Source organism: Gambusia affinis, linkage group LG01 (genome assembly GCF_019740435.1).
Source record: "Gambusia affinis linkage group LG01, SWU_Gaff_1.0, whole genome shotgun sequence".
Taxonomy (NCBI): domain Eukaryota; kingdom Metazoa; phylum Chordata; class Actinopteri; order Cyprinodontiformes; family Poeciliidae; genus Gambusia; species Gambusia affinis.
Genome location: NC_057868.1, coordinates 30,110,132 through 30,116,131, shown reverse-complemented (window position 1 = coordinate 30,116,131; position 6,000 = coordinate 30,110,132). Strand labels below are relative to the sequence as shown.

The 6,000-nt window shown below is 38.9% G+C and overlaps 1 protein-coding gene across 1 annotated transcript in view; it reads left to right on the top strand.

The window, feature by feature from the left end:
- The first annotated feature begins 1,235 nt into the window (after positions 1-1,235).
- LOC122838884 (prickle-like protein 2) overlaps positions 1,236-6,000 on the top strand; it is a 47,739-nt gene continuing 42,974 nt past the window's right edge. The window contains exon 1 of the mRNA XM_044129918.1: positions 1,236-1,695. The gene's annotated coding sequence lies outside the window, so the exon portion shown is untranslated. The remainder of the gene's footprint in view (positions 1,696-6,000) is intronic.

Genomic DNA, 6,000 nt, shown 5'->3' with positions numbered 1-6,000 from the left:
ACTGTATCCTGCTGCTTAAGGCATTATGGCCAATTAAACAGCTCTATGCTTTTTCTTTGTTCCACACATCTCTATTGTGGATTGTGCATTTAATTTAACTAAGTTGATTTTAGTGTATCGAAGGCATTATGAATAAATTACTTTTTGATTTGCTTTAATTATTTGAATTGTTAAAAATAAAATAAGAAAAAATTGTTTATGAAGACCACTGACTGGAATATTATTTTGTCTTACAAAGACAGTTTTCAATGTTCTTGCTTTGGGAAGTTAAGACATCTATCCCCAAGTATTTTTTTTTAACTTTTTTAATAATTTCTACCTATGACTTTTAAAAAGAAAAATGTTATTCTTCAGATGAACCAACCAGATTGTAAATCTGACAATTGCTTTTTATAGCTGGAAAAGAACAATTGAGAACAAATTGAACTGTAATCTCATGACTGAAAAGCATTAAATAGGTAGAAAATGGGTTTCAGACAAAGGCCCATTCATCAATCCCTGTTTAAGTGGAAGCAGTAAATTTAACTTCTGGTTCTTTTTATGCTCTAATACCTCCTACTTCCCAGTACACTCACATCTCTGTGATTTATTGCGTAGGTCTAAATTACACAGCAGCCTAAGATTACAGGCCCCAGTTTAGTCATTTACCTTCAGTTTACAGGGCATGTATGGGAGGTTAGGCCGAAGTTTTACTCAAAAGTGGCTGAGGGTCTGATTGAATGAATCACATACCAGTGAGTCACACTTTCCTAGTCATGTAGTGATCAACAATGCACATTTCCAAATACATACATATGTAAATATGCGCTTTTAAGAAATGTTTGACCAAATAAAATAATTGTTGCTCACCAGATCCGACATTAAACTAAAATTAAATTACATTCACAATGCAGTGCTGACCCACTTAATTTAAAAAGAGTCTGTTACTGTTTGCTTCCATCACTTCACCAAGAATGTCAGGTCCTCCTGGACAATTCTCCATTTCATTTTCATCTCCTTATAGGAGTGCATAAATACTCCTGTTATTCTAATCTTCGAGCTGTGTGCCACCGTTTGATTGGCTGATGGCTGATGACTCATTTCAACAGGCTGGTGTGGGGCTGGCAAGAAGAGGGATGGGTAGGCGGTTGTGGAAAGGGGGAGCAGAAGGTGGGAGTAAAGCTCCCTCCACTCCCCCCAACATACGCCTGCATGAGCACTGGTGCGCAGTGTTGTTGATGGAGCACGCTGTTTCTCACATCACAATTCACAACATAAAAACCTGCAACTTAATATATAAAACCACTTCTAAAACCCCCCCATCCCTAATACTTTATCCCCTCAGATATTGTTTTTAGGCGTATTTGGGGAGCGATACTGCCTACAGGAGAGGGAGGAAGAGAGACTGATCCGAGAATCTGCAGCCCCCCAACCTTTCCTTCTTTCCTTCCTTCACTCTGCTGCTGCTCCACAGTCTGTGTGAAAGGCAAAGGGAGGGAGAGGCAGCGGAGGAAGAGCTGCTGTTTGTCTCTGAGGCGCGGAGGGAAGAGGAGTGAACTGCGAGGTGCAGAGCAGAAACCAGTCAGTCTTCTGGTTCATGCCGGTGTGACCAACTCAGCCTAGTCTCTGCGCACTTCTGCCACTGTCTGAGCAGCCTCTGTCTCTCACACACACTCTCACACACCACCAGGAGTCTGACATCAGCATCACAAGCAGGTAAGTCGGGATGAAATCAGGCTTAAACAATGAGCTGCTTCAGGCGATGATTCATTATTATTGTTTTTATATTTTCTGATGATTTAACTGTTTGCAGCAAATTTCACGATTGATTGCTGACACTTGCTATGAGACGAAGTGTATCTACCTCTGTTGTGCGTGTTGATGTGACAGATGTGGGTGTTTCTGTCATGCTTTCTTTTTATTTTATTTTTTTACATGTGCATGATCGCTCAGACTTGGAGGGAAGTGTTGCACCTTCCTGAGTCGAAATTATCATATTTCATCCCTATTTTTACTATGAGTGAATCCATGTGTGTGACTAGGTTTACAGGGAACATGTTCTGGCTCCCATATTGATCTCTCACTGGTTCTCAGAAGCAGACAAACACGAGAAAACACAATGTAAACAGTGGCGTCTCAGCTGCCGTGCTTAAGGCAGACTATAGTATCTGCTGGAATGCAGATTGAGCAGCCCGCAGTGGGTCTGCGTGGAGTTTAGCAACAACTGTCAGGAGGAGCCACAGGCTTTTGTGTTTTTCACTGTTTTTCCTGAGCTTAGTGGAAGCTTTTGGTACAAACTGCGCAAGAGATTTTCTGCAGTCATTCTTAACTGGTGTGTGGCTTTGACACAGTCAGAAGACAAGGTGGTACAAGACTAAAATCACTACTCAGGCTATTATGTAATAACTGTTAAATAACTAATTTAAACAAAATTTAGTTTTTGTACATATGTCAAAAAGTAACATTTCTATGTGTCATAGTACTCGTTTGTGCGCATGATGAAAACCTGTGCTCTGATTTAGCACCTTTTCCTCCATGTTGTTTGCTGCGTAATCTCAGTGGGTTTAATGGCAGCTCTGTGTTTACTTCAGAATCCTGTGACCTACCACTTGTTGAGTCCACTTTTGTTAGAAATCTAGAAGTAAGTCCCATGCTGCCATTATTTACAGCACTTCAAAATTTCTTCAAAGTGAAGATTTTAAAAAGAAGTGAATTGCTGTTTGAGATTATACAGAAAGACATTTAACCCTGTGAGCCATGGCCACGGCCTGAGCTGCCTTTGACAGGGAAAAATAAATCCCTGAGGTCTTTGTGTCTTTCACTGAATGCTGCTGTTGTTTGCCTTTGACTGTCAATCTGTCACAGATTGCGATGCTGAGGACTCGACCCTAGCTCCCCACCGGTCCCCCACCCTTCAATTTAACACCCCACCACCTCCACGCCATCAGTCCATCCACTCCTCCATGTTTCTCCCACCAGGTTTTCAAATGTTTGTCTCCTCGATCTCGCCGCGCGCCTCCCTCCACCCCTCTCCGCTCCGGTCGCCACAGAAACGGCTGATTCAGGAAGGGTGGGCGGGTGTCTCTGAGCTCTTGCTGCTTGCTCTGCCCCATGCGGTGCTTTCACAGTACATTTTTGCTCCTGAGCTGCTTTTATGGTCCTGATATGCTGACAGTTCAGGTGGCTCAGTCAGATGTTACACAACTCCCATCAACAACACAAAACCCGTTAGTTCAGTTACTTCAGAGTAAGTACATCACACAGTTTTTTTTCTTATTATTTTACATTTATGGAAACTGTCCTCCAACAGTTTCTGAAAAGTTCGCTTAATTTTTATGATTCAGATTAATTTGGAGTACTCATACACACTGTACTGTGAAAAGTATTTGCTTCCTTTTGCTTTTGTCACTATCAGATATTTCAGATCATTAAAGGTAACTGGGGTAAATACAAAACACATTATTCAAATTATGATTTCATTTTTAAAAAAGCTGTCCAAAGAAACCTTTATACGTGTATAAAAGTAACTTAACATAATAATTGGTTGTGCCAGTATTGGCAGCAATAAATACCATCAATCAACTGTGATAATAAAAGACAATGAAGCTTTTAGATTGATGAGGAAGAATCCACCATTGGGAGGTTTCAAGTATTAGAAAAAAAATTTTAAATAAAAAATCAAATTTTATTTGTATAGCACATTTCAGCAGCAAGGCATTTCAAAGTGCTTTACATCATATCAAACACGGAAACGCAATGCAGCATATAATCAACAATAAAAACACGACATTAAGTCAAGTTCCATCAATATTTGTAATTGATTCCATTTCAAATACAATCCTAAACAGCTGGGTTTTTAGTCATGATTTAAAGGAAGTCAGTGTTTCAGCCATATTTCAGTTTTCTGAACGTTTGTTCCAAATTTGTGGTTGTTACGGCCCCTGGCCTCAAGAGGCTGTGCAGGCCCTTTTTTTGTTATGCAGGATCAGCTTTGCGGGCAATAACCTTTCTGATTGGCTGCCTGGAGGCTGCCAAACAGCAGCCGCCCGCAAAGCCAATCAGATGTTGACGGGGCCCATATAAAAGACACCTGAAATCATTCCTAGATGCTGAATGCTGCTTCTCCTCATTTGGTTCTGGTTCTGGGGATGCAAAGCAGACCAGAACCAGAAGACCTGAGAGATCTGGAAGATTGATACAACAATCTTTAATGTGTTGTGGTGCTAAGCCGTTCAGTGAATAACAACAGTAATTTAAAGTCTATTCTTTGAGCTACAGGGAGGCAGTGAAGGACTTTAAAACTGGTGTTATGTGCTCCATCTTCCTGTTTTTAGTGAGAATGCGAGCAGCAGCATTTTGGATCAGCACCAGCTGTTTGATTGATTTGTTGGACAGACCTGTGAAGACGCTGTTGCAATAATCAATGTGACTGAAGATAAACGCATGGATGAGTTTCTCTAGATCTGGCTGAGACATTAGTCCTTTAATCCTGGAAATGTTTTTCAGGTGACAGAAGTTACATCCAATAGTATCCTTTTTGGATGTAACTTGGAACTTTAACTAGACCACTCCAAAACTCAATTTGGCTTTGTTAGAGCCTTTCACAAGTGCACTTGCACATGTACTTTGAATCAATGAATCATGATGAAGGTGCTATTGAATTTATGGTTCAAAACCTAAGGTCAGATATTCCCTTGATGGATTTTTTTTATGAGATAGCAGAATGGCTTAATCTATTATGAGTTGTCTATGTCATCATCAGGCCATCACACTACCACCACTATGTTTGACTGTGACTTGTTAGTTTTACTGAGTACACCTTCCAAAAAGTTCCACTTTTATTTCTTTTCTTTGTCAACAGAATTATTTTCCTAAAAAGAAGACATTAAGATTTTTTTTATTTTTTTTTAGGAAATGTTAGAGAATCTATTATAGACAGTAGTGATTTTGGTCTCAAATTCACCTCTTGCTAAGATTTTCTCTTTGTTGAAACTTGAACAACCAAGGCAATTAACTAAGGCAAGTGCTGTTCTGGACTCTTTTGTGATAAGTCATTAATGTTGTCTTGGATGTTGGTTGGCTTACAAAGGTCCATTACTGTTCCATGTTTTCTCCATTCATAAAAAATAGCTTACTCTCTGCATTTCCATAACAAATGTGCGCAAAACGTTATCAATACTCCACTGTCTAAAAACATTTATTTTGCAATTGCAAAATTAATTAAATAAGAAATTAAATCACACATAAATTAGTTTGTTTACATGATAAGTCATTAAAAACATGCCATGCCATGATCTTTCAAGTACTTCCTATTGTTTTGTTTTTTGTGGTTTGTGCCACTGGCAACATCTGGTGGCTGATCATGTGACTTGTGTAATGAGGAAAAAAAGTGTTTCCATCGCAGTTTTGTGAGATAAACTGACTTTGGTATGGCCCAAAAAACATTTATTCATAATTGTTGTGTTTCCATTAAGCAAATTTATTTTCAAAATGTCAAATTGCACAATTAAATGATCAAGAAAAGCACAACCAGTGGGATTTGTGGAAGTGCAAAAGCCTCAGCAATAAGTTTATATCTCTCTCCAGACAGATTAACCTTATTAATTTTTATCTGATCTGTTGTTGAGTTTCTTTTGATTGTGCAGTTCAGCATTTAACTGAACTAGTCGTCCAGCTAAATGCTTTTAGAAATCTTTTGGACTAGTTCTTGTAGTCATACAGGGGTTGTTTCAGTGATTTCTTAATTTCACAGAAATCTGTGACAAGTGAGTTTGAACTAATCGTTCCATAAAAACTGCTAATGACAGGTAATTCAAGATTTAACATATGGTGGGATACCTTTCACATAAAGCCTAGTTGGTTTGGATGACTTGTTTTGTCTAAATCAAAGTATCTTTTGAAAACTGCTGGTTGTATTTACTTACATTGTTTTTGTCAGCTGTTGCTATTTGGCGACAAAATGGTAACAAAAGCAAAGATCAAAAAAATATTAATTTTGGGTGGGGGTTCTACAATACCGTA